This window comes from Lacerta agilis, chromosome 14, assembly GCF_009819535.1.
Source record: "Lacerta agilis isolate rLacAgi1 chromosome 14, rLacAgi1.pri, whole genome shotgun sequence".
NCBI classification, from domain to species: domain Eukaryota; kingdom Metazoa; phylum Chordata; class Lepidosauria; order Squamata; family Lacertidae; genus Lacerta; species Lacerta agilis.
In genome coordinates, this window is record NC_046325.1 from 79,090 (window position 1) to 87,553 (window position 8,464).

Below are 8,464 nucleotides of genomic sequence, written 5' to 3' on the forward strand. Positions count from 1 at the left end.
AGGGGAATGTAAACTCTGCTGATATTATTGAACTTGTTAACTCAAGTTGGAATGGGATATAATAAACAATATATCCTCTCCTGCATCCATGAACATTCCCACAACATCAAAATGAAATAAAATCAGAAACCATAATCTTAAAAGACCTATACAGAACTCTTCATCTTAAGCTGTGTGGGTTCTTGAAAACGTGCACACTCCTACTTAGACAGAAGCTGACCCACAATTTCAAAGAAAACTTCTCTTCCTTATTTTATTCAAAGCAATTTGCAACTCTTAAAAGTGGCCAGGAGTCTGAGGCATTCCTGCGAGGCATTGCCAGGACATTTACAAGTGGGGTGGGGGGACATCCACGTTGGACTCTGCTTGGAAGTCTTAGCTACATGTTTTGTTTTCTTTCTGGCTATTCAGAGCAGTCCAAGCCACAGTCTCCTTAGCAATGGCTTTGCTGCAAACTCTTTCCAAAGGCTGAGCCCAGCTGGGTGCTTTTGCCTGGGACAAATGCGGCTCAAAGCAGAATTTCCTCCCGCTGGTTTCCTGTGGCCTTCCTAGGCCAGCCACTGCTATTCCTGGTGGCCATGAGCTGAGGCATCAAAATTAGAGTATTCCGGGGGGGGGGGAGAAGTGGGGGCGGGTGAGCTCTCCATCCGGTGGATTTGAGGGCAGGAAAACCCAGCCAGGGAGAAGAGGAGCAAACTCTGCACAGAGCAGCTGGGAGACACACAGTGCCCAGCCCTACTCCTGCTGGTGCCACACAACAATCCCCGCTCCACAGTTGAAAGCACTGGATTGTTTAGTGTGGCAGCACCTGCACTTTGAAACTCTCTGCTGATTGAGACAGAGCAGGCACTTTCACTCTGGCAGAGGGCCTTCTCGGTGGTGGCGCCTGCCCTGTGGAATGCCCTCCCACCAGATGTCAAGGAAATAAACATCTACCTGACTTTTAGAAGACATCTGAAGGCAGCCCTGTTTAGGGAAGTTTTTTAATGTTTGAAGTTTTATTCTGTTAGGAGCTGCCCAGAGTGGCTGGGGAAACCCAGCCAGCTGGGCGGGCTATAAACAAACAAACAAAATAATAAAATAATAAAATAATAAAATAATAAAATAATAAAATAATAAAATAATAAAATAATAAAATAATAAAATAATAAAATAATAAAATAATAAAATAATAAATAAAATTATTGTTATTGTTATTTTCAGTGCCTGCTAAAAACATTCTTGTTAGACAGATGTTTAGCCCAGCTCCGCAATCCCCATTCCCCACCTGGTGTGCAAGTGCCGATATCATGGTGGCAGGAGGAGGACACCCCTGTGGCTTGGCCTGGCCCAGCACACCAGCACTTGGGCGCTGGGTGGGGGAAGAACGCATTGCGTGACATCATGTGATGTGTCACGTGATTCGTCCCCCAATCTGGCAAGTCGGCGCCCCTGGTTGTGTTAATAAAGACTATACACAGCATCATCCCTCATACTGTGAAATATTTAACATCTGTATTTATATTTTAGTACTTTATTCCCATCTTGTTCATTGCATTTACTGGCGATGATCTTATCCTTTTATAGTCTTATTCTTATTTATTAAAATTGCATGCTGCCCTTCATCAAAAGATTTCAGGGCCTGGTTGAAGAGGAGCATTTCTGCCAGGCACCTAAAGATGGATAATGATGTGTTTAAATAATATTTTCCTGGTCTTATTCTTCTACTTTGTCTCACTTGTAATAGAGTTATGCTGTTATTCTAGAGCATGGGTAGGCAATCCCCGGCCCAATCGCCTTCTCAATCCGGCCCGTGGACGGTCCGGGAATCAGCATGTTTTTACATGAGTAGAATGTGCCCTTTCATTTAAAATGCATCTCTGGGTTATTTGTGGGGCATAGGAATTCATTCACCCCCCCCCAAAAAAATATAGTCCGTCCCCTCACAAGGTCTGAGGGACAGTGGACCAGTCCCCTGCTGAAAAAGGTTGCTGACCCCTGTTCTAGAAAATGCACTGTGTGTGGATTGCAAACAAAAAATAACTATGTGAGGGTTGGGGTGGGGTTAAAATTTATATTTCCTGTTGTTACTTGACTCAGAAATAACCGATATCTGTACTCCTGGAGACATTCTTCTTATTCTGTACCTAGATATCATTTTTGAAAATAAAATAGAGTATACAAAGAAAGAAATGCTGGTGTGAAACTTAGTATTTTAACTTTTTGGTAAGCTTATGTTGTAAGAAATTACGGAGATAGATATAGATATACATATAGATATAGATATAGATATAGATATAGATATAGATATAGATAATATGTTAATAGGAAGGCTGACCATGGTACCCCGACGTCAGAGGGCAAAAAGGATTTGGATAATGGAAGAAATATTTAGGTTTTTATGAAAATGTGTTGATTAAAATATTTTTGAAGTTGGAATTAGAAGTAATAAGAGCAACAGCTTTACTGAGTTAAGAGAAGAAAGGATATAAGAAGCTAAGGTTTGGAATGTGATGTTTTATTTGATAAGAATAAGTTTTATGATCTAAGATTTGTTGATTATAATTGCAAGATTAAGATTAGTTGTAAGGAATTAGCTATTCATACTAGCAATAAAACCTCTACTCCACAGTATCAGAAAAAATGAGAATATAAAAGGGAACGGATTGGAGCAAAAATCTACAAAATAAGAGCTTTTGCTGACGATCTAATAATTACGACTCAAGATCCTGAGCAAAGTTTAATAGCAGCAATAGAGGAAATTAGGAAATATGGAGAAATTATGGGGCTGAAATTAAATATGCAAAAAACCAAAATTCTGACAAAAAACCTCACAGGGGATGAGAAAAAAACTCTTCAAGAAAAGACAGGGCTAGAAATAAAAAATAAAGTCAAGTATCTGGGGATCTGGATATCAAATAAATGTCTACATTTGTATGAAGATAATTACTGTAAAGTGTGGAAAGAAATCAAGAAAGACATGGAAACCTGGACCAAACTCCACCTTTCATTTTGGGGAAGAGTGTCAGTGGTAAAAATGTGTGTCCTCCCTAAAATGATGTATCTATTCCAAACGATGCCCATTCTAGGAGGAATGAATTGTTTTAGAGAATGGAAAAGGGAAATATCTAAATTTATATGGAGTGGGGAAAAACCTAGGATCAAACATCTGTTGTTAATAGATAAAAAGGAGAGGGGAGGCTTCGCACTGCCGGATTTGGAAATATACCACGCAGCAGCTGGACTAAATTGGTTAAAGGACTGGATCACACTAAGAGATACAGACATACTTGATTTGGAAGGCCACGACAACAGGTTCGGTTGGCATGCATATCTAATCTATGAAAAAGTAAAGGTCCACAGGGGTTTTTTGAGCCACATTGTGAGAAAATCATTATATAAGATCTGGAATAAGTACAAAGGAATCCTGGAGCCAAAAATACCCCTGTGGATGTCGCCAACCGAAGCCATAGCAGTTAAAAGACCGAACATGAAAGCAAACTGGCCTACGTACAGAACAGTACTGGAATTAAACAATGATAACTTCAAACTGAAAAAATATGAGGAAATTAAGGGCTACCTAACGGATTGGCTGCAGTATTTTCAGTTAAATCAAAGATTGGCAATAGATATAAAGCAGGGAATAGCGAGGGAGACATCCAAATTTGAAAAAGATCTAATCTTGATTAAAGGGAAAAATATTTCACGAATTTATGACCATCTTTTAGAGTGGGAAACCAAAGAAGAGCCAGTTAAAACGGTAATGGTGAAATGGGCCCAGGATTTCGGGTATAACATATATATGGATCAATGGGAAAGACTGTGGAAGGAGGATGTCAAATTTACAGCCTGTTATACCCTAAGGGAAAACACCATGAAAATGCTTTACAGGTGGCACCACACCCCCTCGAAATTATCAAAAATGTATAAAGGAGGGTCACCAAATTGCTGGAGATGCCAAAAAGCCGTGGGGTCTTACTACCATATGTGGTGGACGTGTGTAATTATCGGGGAATTTTGGGATAACATATACAATGAACTGAAGAAATTGTTTAAAATTACATTTTAAAAAACCCAGAGATTTTCCTGTTAGGAATTTTACCCCCAGAGATTAAAAAAGAAAGGAGAACGCTATTTATGTATGCTGTCACAGCAGCTAGAATTCTTGTGGCTAGAAAGTGGAAAAATGAATCAGTACCGACAATCTTAGAGTGGCAGATGCTAATGTTAGATTATTTGCAGCTGGCGAAATTGACAGGAGGAGTTAGAGGAGAAATGACGCAGAAAACTTTTGGTGAATGGAAAATATTTAAAGAATACATAAGAATATATTGCAATAATAAGGCCATATTAGCAGAACTAGAGTGATACTTGTAATTAAACAAATATCGAATACTATTGAAGATAAAGGAATGAGAAATGAAGATCAAAACTGTGCAGATAAAAAATGATGTAATGAAAGTACATTAAGAAAGATCGGAAGATTTGTATATATGTGAGAAGTGTGGTTATGTAAACCAATTTTAACGCTTTTTGTGTTTTTCTTCTTCTTCTTTGTTTTCTTTTTCTTTTTCTTCTTTTTTATCTGTATTGATGAGACTGTAAATATTTTTTAATGTGTGTAAATAAAACCAATAAAGATTACTTAAAAAAATTTTTTTTACAATGCTACAAAGTTACTGAAGAAGATTAGAAATGAACGCACAAGAGAGGGCGTGAGGAGGTCCCTAGCTTAAGATTTAGAAGAAGTGAAGGATTTTTAAGTAATTGTGTTGTTTTGTGTGTATTGGGTGTATTGTGTTGTTTTGTATTTGGTTTAATTTGAAAATCCAATAAATTTTTATTTTAAAAAAAAGATATAGATAATATGTTCGTAAGTGTTCCAAGCAAACAAGGCCACATGTCTGAGGCAGACAAGCCTCACACCATTTTGACTCTCAGAATGGACCAAATGTTTACCAAATGGGTCTCTGCAAGGAAGGAGGGGTGATGGATTTAATTGTCCCAGGAATTAAAGAAGATTACCATCTCAAAGGAATGGCCAGGCTACTGAGAAGGCAATAGGATAACACCTTCCTGTGTGATGTAGGTGTGATGTATCTGGGGGATGGGCATTGGGCTGCAGCTCTTCTGTGATGTAGGGATGATGCTTCTGGGGGGTGGGGGCTGGACTCCGAGGGTTGTTTTTTTTTTTTGGAAATGTCTTTTTAAGGAAAAACAAAATAAAATAAAAAAAATTCTTTCCAGTAGCACCTTAGAGACCAACTAAGTTTGTTCTTTGTATGAGCTTTCATGTGCATGCACACTTTCCTTTTTAAGGAAAGGCAGCCCTTTGTTCGAGGTTCTTCTTCACTGCTCACCTGTGTGTGTGAGGAAGGGACCCTGATGCAACAGAATAATAAAGATCAAGCTTACTAGCTGCTTTGCTTCTAATTATTCTCTGGTTGGCCTCTGTTTTTTACTCCTACCAATGGAGAACCTGCAAAGGACTTTGCAAGGGCTCTTGTGTACCCCATAAGGGAATAAGGGCAGATTTTTTCTTATACCACTTTAACATATTGTGAATTTTTCCCAATTTCACTGTTTTATATTTTATTGTTTTTATTTTTATGTTTAATCTTTTTGTAAGCTGCTTTGAGGGGTGCTTGTTTTACCATCAAGCAACGTGCACATTTTGTGAAGCAAGTCAGCAGATACATTCCTTGTGGAGAAGCTGGTTTCCCGCAGGCCGTACCAAGGAAAGGACTGAGGTCTTCCTTGCTGAGGCCCCACTTGGCAGCAGAGGTGGGCGACTGGGGGAAGGACCTCAGCACACACTGAGGCAGAGCACCCACTTTCCAGGAGGAAAGCCCCAGCTTCAACCACCACTGGCATTTCCAGGTGGGAAAAGGCTCCACCCCAAACCCTGAGTTCGGTAGGAAAAGAACTGAAAATCAAACTGCAGATATCATGAGGCTGTTCTACAATGGAATGCAGTGTGCAGTTCTGGTCACCTGGCCACAAGAATGATATTGTGGAGCCGGGAAAGTTTCAGAAAAGGGCCACTGAAAGGGTCAAGGGGAATGAAGTGACTTCCCTGTGAAGGAAGGTTGCAGCGCTTGGGACTTTTTAGTTTAGAGAAAAGAATTAGAGGCGACACAGTAGAAGTTTGTAAAATGATGCCTGGCACAGAGAAAGAGGACTAAGTTTTCCTTGTGGGCATCCAGTGAAGCTGAAGGTTGAAAGAGGCAGAACTTCATGAAGCACAGAGTTAGACTGTGGAGTTCCCTCCTCCAGGAGGCAACAATGGCCTCCAACTTGGGTGCCTTTAACAGACGACTGGACACATCCATGCAGGAGGAAAGGGCTCAGGAGGGCTGCTAGCTGCCATGGCTCTGCTCTGCTTCCAGATTCCAGTTCCTGTAAGCCAAAGAAGAAGAGGAGGAGGAGGAGGAGGAGGAGGAAGAGGAGGAGGTAGAGGAGGAGTTTGGATTTGATATCTTGCTTTATCACTCCCCTTAAGGAGTCTCAAAGCGGCTAACATTCTCCTTTCCCTTCCTCCCCCACAACACTCTGTGAGGTGAGTGGGGCTGAGAGACTTCAAAGAAGTGTGTCTAGCTAGCCCAAGGTCACCCAGCAGCTGCATGTGGAGGAGCAGGGAAGCAAACCCGGTTCACCAGATTAAGAGACTACCGCTCTTAACCACTACACCACAATGGCACAGGAGTGGAAGGAAGAGGATTCCTGTGCTCGGATGCTGGGCAAATGGGTCTTTGGCCAGATCCAGCAGCCAGGCTCTTCGAATGTTCTTATGTTCTTAGAAGGCCTGCCTGGAGCCATCTGTGCCCTGATCTTCCTCTCCTGCTCCCCGCCCCGCCCCGCCCCCCAGCAGACACTCGGCGCTATAATCCCTTTGAGGGATTAGAAGAGGACAATCGGAAAGAGAGTCGCCATCCTATGCCCTGCGGGGAAAAGGATTAAATCAAGTCTGGGCGGCTGAGCCCAAGGCGGGGGGGGGGGAGGCTCTTCCCGGGACTCCTTCACTGGAGCTTCCCCCTACCAGGGATGCTTTCGCTGCTATTCCTGCCTTGCAGGGGGTTGGGCTAGATGACCCTTGGGGTCCCCTTCCAAGTCTATGATCCTATATGGAGCGGATCCACACACACACACACAGGGAGAGAGGGGGGGGGGAGACCTGTCCTTTTTAGGCGCGGATGAATGAGCGGCACAACCTCCCTCCCGCCCGGATCCCGTTCCCAGGACAAAAGCGGACAAAGGAGCCTGTGTCTCGGTGCCAGCGGAGACTGGGATGGGGCAGGGGAGAACAGGAGGAGCTGCAAGGGGAGGAGCAGCCAAGCAACCGGTGCCCCTTCCGCCCCCCGGCCCCCCCCCCCCGCCAGGGCCAGACAGTGAACCTGCCGGGGCCTGTTTCTCCCTCTCTGTGTCTGTGTCTCTGTCTCTCTCTCTGGATGCCTCGTCAGCTGCCTGCAAAATTGCTGACTGGAGGGGGCGGGCGGGGTCTGAGCAGCTTCGACAGGCCTCCACTCGCCCGAGGGCAGCCACCTGCTTTCTCCCTCCACCACGCAGCCAAGGCTGCTTGACCCTTCCGGATCAACCAAACCCTGTTGGGCACCTGAGGCAGACAAGCCACGTGCTGGGACTCTCCAATTACCTGGAGAGCAGAAGAAAGCAAGCTTGATGAGGAACTGATGAAGGAGCGGAGCATGTTTAGCCTGGAAAAGAGGAGGCTGAGAGGCAACAGGATGAGGCAATAGGATAGCCATCTTCAAATATCTCAAGGGCTTTCACGTGGAAGAGGGAACAAGGTTGTTTTCTCCACCCAAGGCTTCAAGAAAGGAGATTCAGACTCAATTTCAGGAAGAACTTTCGGACAATAAGAGCTGTTTGACAGTGGGATGGGCTCACATGAGAGGTGGTGGACTCTCCTTCCTTGCAGGTTTGTAAGCAGAGGTTGGGTGCCCATCTGTCATGGATGCTTTAGCTGAGATTCCTGCATTGAAGGGGGTTGGACCAGATGACCCTTGTGGATCCCTTCCAACTTTACGATTCAGTGATTCTAAGAATCATAGAAACATAAAGTTGGTAGGGGTCCCCAAAGGTCATCCAGTCAAACTCTCTGCAATGCAGAAATCACAGTTGACCATGGGCCCTGTAAGAAGAGCCTGCTGGATGAGACCACAGGGGGCCCATCTAGCCCAGCATCTTCTTCTCACAGCGGCCAACCAGATGCCCCCCAGACAGGATTTGAGCATGAGAGCAGCTCTCCCAGTGCGGCTGCCGAGCAGAGCCACCTCAGCTAGAGCCATTGAGGGCCCTCTCTTCTACCATGAATTTGCCTGATTCTCTTTTAAAGTCATCCAGGATGGTGGCCATTGATGCCTCCTGTGGGAGGAAGTTCCACAGTTTGCACTGCATAACAAAGGCCTTCCTTTTATCCTTCCTGAATCTTCACACCATCCCAGCTGAAGATGGAGTGGTCATCTGG